Here is a 15,428-nt window from a genome sequence, read left to right on the forward strand (position 1 = left end):
GCTCACATCAGATTTTCCCAGTGCATTTTGTCTTTTGATTTCCTGACTGCTGGTGCCAAGGGTGTTGACTGTGGAGCTGAGCAAGCTGTAATTGCTAACAACGTCAACCTCCACCTATCGTGATATTTCTAATTGGCCCAGTGGTGAGAATCTTTGTCTTCTTAATGTTGAGCTTCAATCCATATTGAAGACTATAGTCCTTGATCTTCTACAGCAAATGCTTCAACTAGCATTACATTACAATAAAAGGGGTACAAATCAGGAAAAAGTCCTTGCCAGTAGCAGTGATGGCCAAGCCACAAAGCACAATTTGACATTTACCACAGCCTTAAGAAAAACAATATTTATGTAGATATCTTTATTAGACAGCAGTATGAGAAAATACCAGACTACTGCAAAATGTTACCAAGAATTCTAGTTCACCAAACTGATTCAAAGCTACAAATCTTATATCAAACTACTATCTGGACATAAATTTAAGTATTTTCTAGACCAATGAAGTTCAGATAAACTTCAAATAAACATACATAAGTCTGGATGATTATTTGAAAACAAAATAAATCTCTAAACCATTGAGGCCTTTATATTAATAATGACTATCATTATAGCAGCTATAGGATGAAATCTTCTACATTGAGGGGCATAAAGCAGTAGCTATAAAATTTCTTCGCTAAGGAGAAAGTTATTGGGTCTTCTGCAGGCCACTTTCTCTTTTTAATTATTTCTGAAACTCATTACCTCATGTCAACTTTCAATGCAACAGAAACTCAATCCTGAATGACTTTTAAAAGAGACCAAGAGAGTATCCATCAGAAGTAATCACTGTATTCAAGAAAGAGTGAGTATCTGATTTTAGTTAGAGAAAACATTTGTGTAAAGAGGAAGACACTATGAGAATTTAATAGATGGAAACACATGACAAAGAGTAGTTATACAAGAATGATAAATGCAAACTCCAGTAAAAATACATAGTCCACCTTCTTTAGCAGACCCTGTATCCAAATAAATGGTCAGTAAAATGTCCATCCACATGAAAGGAAGCCTTTTACTGTCCTCTTGCTAAATCTGGTTTATGAGCCATTTGCTCAGCTTGTTCTGTGTCTTGGTGTCTTATGTTTCCTGTACTTGTCAGCATTTGTTCTCACCTTTCACTCAGTTGTTCCTTTTAACACATTGACAGTTTCCTTCATCAAATGTAATGGCCTCTTTCAGACAAAGGAATAATTGAATAACCAGATCCCCTTATTTCAATAACTCTGAATAACCAATCTCTTAGCTGACTTGCAGACCATTAAAAGTGTGCCTTGGGTCTATAAATTGCATACATGATGTCCATGCAGGAAACAGTAGGCATTTGTCATGCCCTTGGAGTAGACCTCCACATACAGGAGTGACTTTTCTTTGAAAAATCCCACCCCAAGTCCTCATAAAAGTTTAGCTTTATCTTATTATTTTTAACAAATGTATACTGCTTATTTTATTTCCATTTAAGAGCTAGATTTTCCCCACTAAAGAATATTCTGACATCTAATTTTAATGTGAAGCCAGAAGAAAAGTGAGCTATTCTACAAATATGTTTTCAATGTATGATTCAATAAACATTTCAAGCTCTGTGACTTTTTATTTAATACAAGCAAAGTTCTAATGTTTTTATTATGAAACAAAGTCTCAGACCTCTGCCACTACATGTGATTAGTATTTGTTGCTTTATGGTCCCTATTTCTGTGAAGGGGATGTCAAATGTATCTTAGAGAAATTATTATCACCTTCCCTCTTTCCATTCTAGGAGTTCACTTAGAATTGGTGCCTAGTACATTACATATTATGCTCCTACCTGTAGGTCAGTGGTTTGACTCCACCAGCTGTTCTAAAGAAAGAAGACAGACACTCTCCTCCCACAAAGATTGACAGCCCTGAAAACTTGGCAAAGAACTGCTATGGTTTGGACTCGGGCTCAACCAAGTGATCTTTTAAATTACTTGCTGTCCCTTTCTGAGAGGGATAATGAATAAGAATGACAAGATAATTTATTCCTTTGAGTCATGGTGTTGGAAAAGAGTATAGAATATTCCATTGACTGCTAAAAGAACAAAAAATATGTCATGGAAAAGGTGCAGCCAGAGCGCTCCTTGGAGGCAAAGGTGGCAAGGCTTCATCTCTCATATTTTAGACATGTTGCTAGAAAAAACTATTCCTTAGAAAGAAATGTTAAATTTCGATAGGTGGAGGGTCAGCAAATGAGAGGAAAACCTTGAATGAGTTGGACTGATAGAGTGACTGAAGCAATAGGCTCCAATGTGTCAGAAAAGACGAGCATGGCACAGGATAGGACAGAGTTCAGTATAAGTTTTGGTTGTTCGTAGGGTCATTATGAGTTGTATTCAACTTAAGGGCACTTAACAAAAAACAACTGGAACAGCATATTAACAGGGGACTGCCTGAAGTGCAGATTGGGTTTAGAAGAGGCCGTGGCACTAGGGATATTATAACTAATGTTAGATGTATCTTGGCTGAAAGCAGGAAGTACCAGAGGAATGTCTATGTATGTTTCATTGACTATGCAAAGTCATTTGACTGTGTAAATCACAATAAGCTATGGCTGACTCTGAGAAGAATGGGAATCCCAAAAAACTTGATTGTGCTTATGCAAAACCTATACTTGGATGAGGAGGCAGTCAGCAGAGAGAGCAAGGAAACACTGCACGGTTCAAAATTGGAAAGGGTGTACATCATGGGTGTGTCCTATTTCCATATCTTCCATATATGAGGAATAGATTATCCAAGAGCCTGGTTTCTAAGAGGAAAAATGTAGCATAAGGATTAGAGGTAGACTCATGAACAATCTGCGTTATACAAATGACACAACACTGCCTGCTGAAACTGAGGGGGACCTACAGCACTTGCTCTAGAAGGTCAAGGACTGCAGCCTCAAATACGGATTGAAGCTCAACATCAAGAAAACAAAGATTCTCACCACTAGGCCAATTGGCAGCATCATGGTAGAAGGTGAAGAGATTAGGATTGTTAACAGCTTCAGTTTGCTTGCCTCTACAATCAACACTCTTGGTACCAGCAGCCAAGAAATTAAAAGATGAATTGTATTGGGAAAGTTGGCTGTCAGAGACCTCTCCATAGTACTGAAGAGCAATGATGTCAGTCTTGAGACTAAGGTGTGCCTGATACAGGCCATGGTCTTTGCAATTGCTTTCCATGCATCAGAAAGCTGGACAATGACTAGGAATGATGGAAGGAGAGTTAGTGTCTTTGAGTTATGGTGCTGGAGAACAGTATTGAATACACCATAAACTGCTAGGAAAACAAACAAGTTTATTCTCGTGAAGGTGAAGACAAGGAGGCAAGGATGCTGAAGCTCTGTCTGACATACTTTGGACATGTTGCAAGGCGGGATCAATCCTTGGAGAGGGACATCATGCTTGGGAGGGTGGAGGGACAGTGCAGATGAGAAAGACCCTCAATGAGGACAGTTGATCCAGTGACTGGGGTAATGGGGGTAAGAGTATCAGAGATAATAAGATTGGCAGGGGATAGAGCAGGGTTTAGGGCTGTTTTACATAGGGTTGCTATGAGTTACAGATGACTCCATGGCACATAACAACAACAACAGCATACTTATGATTACTATGCTTCCTCACTTGCCAAAATTACTTAATCTAGTTGCTGCTTTTCCCCACCCCCATGCAACCCCCTCTTAAAAAAAGTCAACACTGATTTCCAAAACGTACAAACTACCCACCATATCCAACCAATGCACAAATCAAGCTGAATCCGTCTGCATTTTAGACCTCTCCTTGGCATATCTTTCTGGCTGATCAGTAGTAGAACTGTATTTAAATTTGCTTTTGCAATTCTGAAGTTTATTCAAGGAAAACTTGGGATAAATTAATGAGAATAGATTTCTTCTGCAAGCAATATATTAAAGCTCAATTGAGAATTTGGGAAATAAGGTCACATTTAATGTTTTTAATAAAGCAGGATTTTGTTTCAAGCAAACCAAATATGTGAAATGGACAACAAAGTAAAGGAGGAATAGAGAAAGATAAAAGAGAAAAATATTTTTTAACATATGTCAAGAGCTCAATTTTATGACTTGATTTTTATAGTTCTATCATACTGTCCTTGAACTGTCTCATGTGACTCCTATATAAAAAGTGTCACAAACATAGAGTTTATACAGGGGATTCAAGTTCTAGACTGTTGTTCTATAGACACTTCTAATGATTTAAAAATGTCATTCTTATTCCATATAGTTTATTGTTTAAAATGGCTTTCCTGTTCATTAATTTGACTTTGCTATGTGGATGGGTGAGAATATGTGAATAGGGTGTGTTAGCCTATTCACAAGGGGATTAGCTAATTTACCAGGGGATTGGCTAGTCTCACAATGAAAATGAGCAGATCTAGCAGTAAAAGGATGATTTTCCCCATCAACAAAGAAGAAATAAGAGAATGTAACACGTCCTTCAGGCCACAAATTTTTGCACCTGCTAAACCTATAGTAGCATCAATAATAGCTGAAGCACAGAAACAGAGAGTCATCATAAGATGGAGCTAACTTTGGAACTTCTATCCTTTATGGACAGAGCAAGAGCTAAGCTAAAAGCAGTTACCCAAGTTTGTTGTACAATTGAAGGATGATGGGGAAGAGCCAATATTGAACTAAGAACTTTGTAACAGTGGCCTAAAGACATGATACACAAGGTTGCAAGTTCATTTCAGAAGCTGTCTTGATGCTTTTCTGCTGTTGCTGTTGTCATTATTATGTGCCATCGAGTCACTTAGGAATCACAGTGACCCTACGTACAACAGCTCTGAACTCTGCTCTATCCTGAGCTAGCCTCATTATCTCTGATCTAGCTCCACAGTCCAGGTCATTAAATCAATAATTTCATCCAAAATCTTCCTCTCTTGAACTGTTCCTCCACCCTTCCAAGTATGATGTTTTTCTCCAAGGACCTGTCTTCCTTACAATATGTCCTAAGTATGTCAGATGAAGTTTCAAAATCTTTGCCTCCAAGAATCAGTCTGGTTTCACCTTTTCCAGGATGAGCCCTGATTTATAGCATTTTGACTTCTCCAATGTGTTTTTACGTATTCTATGACCTATTATGTCAGATTTTGGACCCAGTAAAGCAGTAAGATTATTGTTGAGATGAGTAGAAAAAGATATAGGAACATGGGAAACATGTCTGACCTCATGGAAATTGGTTTTATGTTGCTGACATTATTGTTGAGTTCCCCTTTGTGAAGTTAGTAAAGGTCAGATAGGAATGTCCCATTGGCCCTTGTTCTTTTTCCAGGATCCATACTGATTATTTAATGAGCATATCGCTTCTTTATTTCCAAATACCGTAAGCAAATCTTCACATTTCAATTTTCCACTGAATAAAGGATACTTTGGCATTATGAAACAAATGTTGTGTGAAAGTTATGAGCGCTAACTTCTAACTCTTTCATATCGTTCTAACTTAAGATCTTAGATCCCTCATTAAAACACTCTTAAATTCTGATAACACGAGAATACACTACAAAGTCTACATTTCCACACTTCTTTGATTATGTCTTATTGGCACTCGAGAATTGAGACCATCTCAGACTACTCTGTGTATTCATTACTCGTGTCCAGAACATTTACAAACTTCTTTATCAGCTTAACAGACTAATTTATTACATCTGTGTTATTAAGCAAAGATCCACAGTTTGAAGTCCCAACCACTTTATGAGAGAAAGATAGGCAATCTCCTCCAGCAAAAATTTACAACCTAAAACACTCAGTGGAGGATTCTTATGAGCCTGTTTCAATTAAAGTGGCAGTGGATTTTGTCTTGTTGTGCTATATTCATACTCTCCATTAATGTACTAACATGAGAGTTAGGTAAAATCCTCTTGTTAGAAGAATGAGGAACAGTGAAGGAAGTTATGAATAATGGGCCCGACAGAATAAAAATTTTAAAAAAGAACTTTTATTTAAAAAAAAAGAATGACTCCATAAATTTACACACCTCAAAGTTTGTAGAATACCCATTATGTTATAGAAATTATAATAGCTGAACAAAATAATAATTTAGAGATATGTTTTGATTCTTGAGACTGCTAGAGCCCTGCTACCTTGTGTATCTTGATATTTCTTCTGTAAGCCATTGAAAACCCAGAGTTCAAAAGTAAAAAGTTGAGCAGGGAACATAACACATAGACATAGGTGTGTCTATGATTTGGATCTTGCAAATGAAGAATAATGCAGAAATATAGAGATAGGAAGAATCACAACTGAGGACTATTATGTCTTTTTCACAGTAAATTTATCTACAGTAAGAAAACACAGCACTGATGAGAGCTGATCATGCTGTTTACCTGCCAAATATGATTGACCTCGAAATACTGATCTTGGAACTAAGAAGAAATTATCCTATAGTGGAACTAAAAACTAGGCACAATCAGGACTCAAAGGAAGAGCAGAGAGAGTAATGAGTATGCCCACACACCATCTCTGATGACTAATTAGAAGCCTTACATATAAATTCATATTTGAGAAAGAAGAATAGAAATAAAATCCATGTGAGAACAATGGATAAAAAGCTGAATAAGAGAAACAAAAATTATTAAAAGATAAGCACAGTTCTAGAAATTATTACAGGGACGCAGACTGGAAGAACATTTTAGAGATTTTGGGTCAGATTCCATGGCACTTAACAACAATAGAAATAGACACTACAACTGCTTTGTGGTAAATTATAAGGAGGACAAATGATTAGACAATGAAGAGAGATTAGAGCTAAAATGAGAAGAGGTGACAAAAAGAGAAAAGCTATAATATTAAAATTAAAATGAATATTGAAGAAAAAAATTACATTGTAAATATCAAACCAATGAAATTGAAAAAAAATCCTTTCAAAATACAGAGTACAATGAGAAAATTTTCATTTCATGTCAAGAAAAATTTATGAAACATCTAAAAAGAAAAAATTATAGGTTACTGACAGAGAAATAAAAACTTGGCGGGATGTCATACTTCTTCGTTAATACCATAAGAAAATAGACTAAAAATTAAAATTATAAATACAATTATATTCCATGCATGAAGAGAAAATTCTAAATTATAAGGTCTTTGAAAGTACATTGACCAAAACCTTTCATGAAAAATTATTTTTAAAGCAAATTATTACCAACTGAAAATGAAATTATTACTAAGAATTTAATACTTGTCAGTAGTGGTGTGAAAGAATATATTAAGAAACAAAAGTACCAATGAAGCATTAAGTAAAGAAACTACTACAAATCTAATTATAATATAAAATTCAAGTGTTCACAAATTTCATAAAGTATTAGCTGTATGATGTAAAAATAATACTTTAATTAGCAATAACTATAGCCTAAATTATCAGATTATTAACAAAATCTGGGAGAACAGAAGGAAAGCAAGTGAAAAATAAGCATCTAACGCATCCCTTTAGATTATACTACTTTAGATTTTTAAAATCAGAAAATAAATATGCAATTGTAAAAACAATATTTTAAACTAATAAAATTAATCTCACAAGATAATTTTTAAAAACCAACAGATATCCAATCAGGAAACTAAAAGCCTACAAATCTCAGCAGATTAAAAGTAAAACAGTTGAAAATTAAAAAACTAATATCAAAGTATGGAGAAAACAATTAAGTTCAAGCATATCTATTACTATATGTACATTTCCTAGGGCTGCTGTAACAAATTATCAGAAACTTGGCTCCTTAAATAAATTTGTTCTCTCAGAATTCCAGAGACCTAAATTCCATAATGAAAGTGTAAGCAAGGCAGTACTCCTCACAGGATCTTGAGGGGGGAAAAAATCTGTCCCTTGATTCAAATAATCCTGGGTAATCCCCCGTCTCAAAGTTCTTAACCTCAAACATGTTAACAAAATTTCTTGGTAATGTATTCACAGGATCCAAGGATTAGGAAGAAGTGAGCATTGTTACAGGGAATATCATTTTGCTTATTCTATTGTTTGACTTGACTTTTGTAATACATAGTGCATAAACTACTCAGAATTTTTCAGTTGGGGCATACTCTAAAAAAGAAACACAATGATATCTGAACTTGTAATTCGAGTTCTACAGTTTCTGAAATAGCCTAGAACATGTGGAGAATTAGCTATGTTTCAGACAACATTGCTGTAGAAAAAGAAAATTAGAATTATGAAAGAAATCACACACGTATACAAAATGAAATTTTAGGCACCATTGAAAATGATGTTGAAAGTCATGACTGATATAGAACATCTATACGGTAATTAAGTTTAAAAAGCAAGGCATTAAAAGAGAGATAGTATGTGTTATGTGTTTGTGTGCGTGTGCACATGTACACGTATGTGATTGTCCTTTTATACTTACTTGGAAAGTGTCAAAACTTACTTGTAAAATCTCAAATTATCTCTGAAAAGATATAAAAATGATCACAAAGGTAACTTCTGGAAAGGAAATTCGTCATGACAAGAAAATGTGACAGAAAAAAAGTTCTTTGTTATATGACATTTATTCAATTTGAATGAAATGATTATGAAAACCTTTTTTTTAAAAAAACCACATCACTAAAACCTCAATAATAATGAAAAAGCAAGCCATTAATAATGTTTTTAAACAGATAAACAATACAGATTATTCTTTTTAAAACTCCCAAGTCTTAATTACTAAAAGTAATATTTTTACTAATACATGGCACAGAATAGGACAGGTTTCAGGTCTGTTGCTCATAGTATCAATATTAGTTTTTGGAAAGAAGAAGAAGGAAAAAGAAACAAGGATGGCAAAAATTTGTTTCACTTATTTTGATCATGATATCTGAAGGACATGGTATTGTAAAGAAAACTTCTCTGAAAAATACCTCATGCTTAGAAAAGCTGAAGCTCAGGTCAAAAAGACAGTCCTTCAACAAGATCAATTACATGGTTGTTTCAGGTGACTGTAAGGATGGTAGGACTGGATAATGTTAATTCTGTTATACATTCAATCACTTTGAGTCTCCTCTTCAACATAGTATGTATGTTTTTGTGCAATGTGCAAATCACTCTGGTAGTGGATAAATCTGAGAAGAAATCATTTTCATTTAGTTAGAAAAATAATTCGTTTAAATATAAAATATAACAGATAATTCAAGTAATTATTAAAGATATAGAAAGGCTTCAAGCCTTTTGTTCATAGGGTCACTATGAGTCGTGCTTAACACAATGGCAACCAGCAACAAAACAACATTAAAATAATAAATATATGTTGCAACAGTCAAAATTATTTAATTCATGAATGATAGAGACTCTGCCATTGACGTGATTAGAAAAACAATCATAATTAAACTGGGATAAAAAGTAAGAATATAATGATGAAGAAAAGATAATTCTCACATTTTGGCCGCCATCTCCACTCTTAATTTAGCTCCACCTTTAGTATTTAAAGTTGTTACATTACCATGGAGTTGATTTTAATCAAGTCCATTTAACAGAAGAATGTATTTTCTATTCCAGTGTCATCTGTATTTCTTGTGATATATTTAAGTCCACTGTTGCAGCTGTTGTGCTAGTCCATTTTAATACAAATTTCCCTCAATTTTGTCAACCCCTATTTTACGTTACTCAAGACTGATAGTACTTTCCAGAGATTAGACTTTCTTGATGACGTATCCAAATAAAGTCAACTAAAACTTACCCTTAATGCTTTCAAGGAACACTCAATTGCATTTATTTCTTATTTATTTCTTCCTTCTTCTGGCAGCTCTTCTTATATACACGATTCTTTGTCCATACCACACACTGAGGGCATCAGTTCTTCTTTTGTCTTCTGTTTTCATTATCCAGGTTGCCCAGGGTATAAAGTGATGGGAAATATAACGGCTTGATATGGGAGCAAGGAGACGTTAAAATCTCAAACCTTTTCTAGCCAGCTTCTATTTTAGATTTCAAGCAAGAATTCTCTCCATTTTATTCCCCTTGCTCTCCTTTCTACTTTTAACAATATGAGGGGAGTGCATTACCGGCAAGAACAGAAAATCTGGGGCATACACACATGCACAAACACACACCCATAGATGAAATCAGATTTTTCCTCTGAAAAATCTTTTTTCCAACCACTAAATGATCAGTTTACTATTCAAGAGATTTGCACAAAACCACACACGTATACATCCCTCTAAGAAAATTGTTCGAGGAAAGAATTTATATTCGTGTGTCAGAATTTGTCTTTAAAAATAATAATTTAGATAGCAATCCAAAACTAAGGAATCATTAATGTTACTAAATGTGCTCAGTATTGTACTATGTTTCAAATCAAATTGAAAAGAAATCACTAATACCCCTGATATTCATGCTAAAAGTAATTGAGAAAAGAACCTAATAAATACTGATTTCCTTTAATAGATCAGACAATATACCAATTGCTTTTATGCATTTTGTCATTTAATTTTGAAACAGCTCTTGGATCAATTTAACGCATGAGGAAATTCATGTCTAAGACTATTTAAATATTTTACCATTTTTGCAAAAGTCTGTAGAACTAGAATTAATTCCATTTTGTTTACGTCTAAATCTTCATTTTGTTTTTCCTCCTCTATCTATACTTGTCATTTTTAAATATGTTTTGCATTTTCCATATGCATTCCCTCTCTCTTTTTTGTTATAGCAATTTATTAAACTTTCTAACATGCATTTAATTCTCTGTTTTCATTTTGTAGGCCTCAGTTTGAGTGTTTAATGTCCTCTAAAGGTTCTTCCTTTATCACTTAGCTGTCACTAAGGTTTATCTCCTATTAGAAAAACAGAGACAGATGTCAAGAGGCTTTCTTGTGTTGCAGACTTTGGCTGTTTCCGGAGGGGAATAATTATTGAGTACTTTTGTGATGCATTTCACATCTGTTTGTCAAGGGAAAATTGCAGTAATTCTTGTTTTTAAGTGGGTGTTCTTTCAACAAACGATGTGTTTTATTTTGTTTCCCTTTCCTGGGTTTTAACAGCTACATCCTTTAAGAGACCCATGTAGAATTATACTCTAGTCTCCGTGGACTCCACTTCTCCATGAGACCATTTTATAGTGAGTTACTACCTCCCTACCTTTTGGGGGGAAAAAAGGGAAAAAATTTGCAGAGAAAATGATGTGTTCTCTTCAAATGCTAAAAGTCTCAAAATTGTTTCAAACAGAATATATGCAGAGTCAGGGCAGGGTGATAGATGGTCAAATTGCTTGATGAGCAGATAGACGAATGAGTGGAGAGTGGACAGACGCATGAATGGGTAGATCTGAAATATACTCACAATCTACTTAATAATTTCCAAAGGTGTGGTTATTTATAATGATCTGATAACTACAAATATTGGATCGTTGTTGTTAGTTACTGACTCATGGTGACACCATGTGTGGACTATTGATCCATAAGGTCAAGGTTGCACTATTTCAAAGGCAGATCGGTAGACCGTCATTCTAAGGTGAAAAGACTTAAAACTACCAATCTTTTAGCTATATAGATGTAGCCATTTATTCCACTTAGGGGTGTCAAGTATTTCCCCTACTATTTATTGCAACGGTGTGAATTTGCCAGCTGCTCTGTGAGAGAAAGATGTGCTGCTTTCTCCCATGCCATTTACAGAGTCTGAAAACCTACTGGATTTGATCTATGGTTGGTTTCCAACTCAGGGGTACATAACAACAAGATACAATATAGTGAACGTCACTATTTACTCTACTGGTAAGTAATTGTCTTGTTGATATAAAGGCCAGTGTTTCAAATCCATCAACTTCTCCACAGGAGAAATATATTCATCTTCTTCCTGTGTGATTTATAGCCTCTGAAAATTTCTGGAAGGTTAGCTAAGAGTTAATTCCTTGACAGCATAACATAGTAACTACAGAAATAAATTAATTTTCCCTCTTTTAAGTGTAGTAAACTTGTGATTGATAGTATTTTAATAAATGACTTGGCAATATATTGTTGTTATTGTTTGGCATCCCCGAGACAAGTTTGATTCATAGCAATCCTATGAACAAGAGATAAGAACGCTGTCCTATCCTGTGTCATCCTCACTATCTCTGACAATTTGAGTCCAATGCAGTAGTCACGTTGGCAATCCATTTGGTTGAGAATCTTCCGCTTTTGCACTAATCCTCTACATTTCCAAGCATGATAATCTTTTCTAAGGAATAGCCTCTCTTAGCAACATATTCAAAATATAGCTCCACCAGCCTTGCTTCCAAGGATGCTTCTGGTTGCACTTTTTTTCTGAGACATATTTGTTTGTTCCTTTTGTGGTGGTTGTTGTTGTTGTGGTTGCTGTTGTTGTTAGATGTCATTAAGTCAAGTACTGCTCATAGCAACCCTATGAACAAAAGATCTGAACTCAGTCCTGTCCTGCACCATCCTCGCATTTCCTGACACACAAGAGCCCATTGCAGTAGTCATCATGTCAACCCAGCTAGTTGAGGGTCTTGCTCTCTCCACTGACCCTCCACCCTTCCTAACGTCATGTCCCCCTCCAAAGTATAGCACCTTCTAGCAATATTTCCAAAGTATGTGAAGCAAAGCCTTGTTACTCTTGCCTCCAAAGAGCATTCTGGATGCACACTCTCAAGGCATATCTGTTCATTCTTTTGGCTGTCCATCAGACATTCAGTGCTCTTCTCCAACACCACAGCTCAAAGGTGTCATTTTTTTTCCATCCTTATTCATTGTTCAGGTCTCAGATGCATAGCTAGTAATCGGAAGGACCATGGTCTGAATCAGATGCGTCTTAGTCCTCAAACTGACAATGCTACTCCTCCATAATTTGGAAAAGTCCCTAACTGCAAATTTCCTCAGTGCAATGCCACTTATTATTTCTTGACTGCTCATACCAACGATGTTAATTGTGGATCCAAGCATGATGAAGCTGTTGACAGTTTCAGTCTCCTCTCCATCCATCATGATACTGTCTATTGGTTCAGTGGTAAAAATCTTTGTTTTCTTGATATTGAGATGCAGCCCATACTTAAGGCTTTGACTTTCTGCAACAAGTGCTTCAAGTCCTCCTCACATTCAGCAAGTAAAGTTGCATAATCTGCATAACAGAGGTTATTGATGATTCGCCCTCCAATCCTGGTAATTTGCTCAGCTTATTGATTGAACAGGTATGGAGGTAGAATACAACCCTGACTCACTCCCTTTGCAATTCCAAATTATGTAGTCCTCCTCTGCTCTGTGTAAACAACAGCTTCCTAATCCTGGTATAGTTCTGCATGAGTACAGTCAAGTGCTCTGGGATTCCCGTACTTCTCAATGTCAGCCACAATTTGTCATGATCCACGTAGTCACATCCCTTTGCATACTCAATAAAGCACCAATGGACATTCTTCTGGTATTTCCTACTTTCAGCCAGGATCTATGGTGCATCAGCAATAATATCCCTGATGCCATGGCCTCTTCTAAATCCTGCTTGAAGGTTTTTCAATTTACTATCTATTTACCTTCCAGTTTGTTTTGAATGATCTTAAACAGTATTTTGCATGCATGCGATATCAATGATATTGTTCAATAATTCCCACATTCAGTTGGATCACCCTTATTGGAAATAGGAACTAATATTGACCTCTTCCAATCCATTGACAAGATAGCTGTCCTCCAAATTTCCTGGCCTCAACCAGTAAGTGCATCCAAGGCTGCATCTGCTAATTAAAACAAGCCAATTGGTATCTCATTGATTCCTGAGGCCTTATTTTTTGGCCAATGTCTTCAATGCATCTTCTACTTCCTCTTTCATTACCATTGACTCCAGTTCATATGGTACTTCCTGAAGTTTTTCCGTGTTAACCAATTTTTTCTGGTACAGTGACTCTATGTACTGTGATTACTTGGGGTTGCTTTGATGCTGAAATCTTTGCCACTGATGTGTCAAATTCCAATAGGGTTTTCTATCGCTTATGAGTTTTGATGGAGCTCCATGATTAAGATAGACTAATAAGCAGGATGGGCCATCTGCTTCCTAAATAAAAAGCTTTTGAAAACCCTATGACCACTAAACAAAGAGGATAGTTATAGTAGTATAGTGGTGGAACCCAGATTGGAAGTTTCTTTGGTAGTCCTTAGGGTAATCAATACACATCTCCAACAGCACATCTCAAGGGCATCAATTCTCTTCCTGTCATCTTATTCATTGTCTAGCTCTCAGATCGGTAACAAATGATTGATAAGGCCATAACTTAAATCACAACAGCTTTCGTTTTCATTGCTCCTTAGTAGTTTGAGAGGTCCTTTATAGTAGATTTTCCCAATGTACTGCGTCTCCTGATTTCCTGACTGGTGGCATGAAGGATGTTGGTTGGAGAGCCAAGTAAGATGAAATCCTTAACAATTTCAATCTTTTATCCATTTATCATTATTTTGCTTATCAGCCCAGTAGTGAGGATTTTTTTTCTTTTTGGTGATGAGATGTAATATATTAATAGACATCAAAACTGTGGGTTCAGTTGTACATAACAGATAAAATTATGTTTTTGTGACTGTATGCATAGACTTTGTCAGCATGCCTTCTCCATGTGGAAGAAATATTTCCTTCACTAACTTAAACAGATAACAATCTCTTTACTTTGAAAACTTTTTCCTCAACAGTTTGGTGCAAGTATTAACAGGAAACTGAGAATTGCTTAGAGCAATTCTCTACAGAACAACAGAGGGTGTAACAAGATTCTTGGTAAAATATGATCTAGATCCAGAAGCAGGAAAGGATCAATGAATCATCAAAACCACAAGGGAGAAAGCCAAATACTGCATATTAAGTTGATAAAAGATGGCATCACCAGACAGGCCTGACTATAAAGCTAAAGCATTCACAGCTGTCACTTGGAAAAATACACATATTTTTTTTTAATATTTTTGGTACTAGTCTTTACATAACAACAGGAGGTGACATTTTGAATTCTTAACCATGTAGGTTAACGACTTAAAGTAATTGAAATTTTAGAAAAAATATATAATTTTGAAATGGCACATCAAGAAATTAGAAGGCTAATATGATGTTAATTTTGGTATTGTGGTTTTCATGAGAAACTAAGGTAGGGGAAGATGCTAAGTGTATTAAATTCAAAACAGATGTTTATGTTGTTTGGTTGTACTGAAGTACAAACAATAAAAATCAATACAACTACTCTCATAATGCATGTGTGAAACATGTTAATTTTACTATTTGAAATTGCCAATATTTCTCTTTTACTACAAAAATAAAACCTAAAAAGTTTACCATAATGCATTCTATTTTTTTTATTTAAAAAAGTATATGTATACACACTGCTAAATGAATAAACAATAACTCTGTATATATAGGTAGAACTTCTCTGCTGTTTTGAATCCACCACTGGCTCCAACTCCACAGCATATAATGACAAAAAATATTTGACATTTGAAAGGGTGAGTTGACTCAGTG

The sequence above is a fragment of the Elephantulus edwardii genome, unplaced genomic scaffold (genome assembly GCF_000299155.1).
Source record: "Elephantulus edwardii isolate Elephantulus edwardi_28Jun2011 unplaced genomic scaffold, EleEdw1.0 scaffold00012, whole genome shotgun sequence".
Classification (NCBI taxonomy): domain Eukaryota; kingdom Metazoa; phylum Chordata; class Mammalia; order Macroscelidea; family Macroscelididae; genus Elephantulus; species Elephantulus edwardii.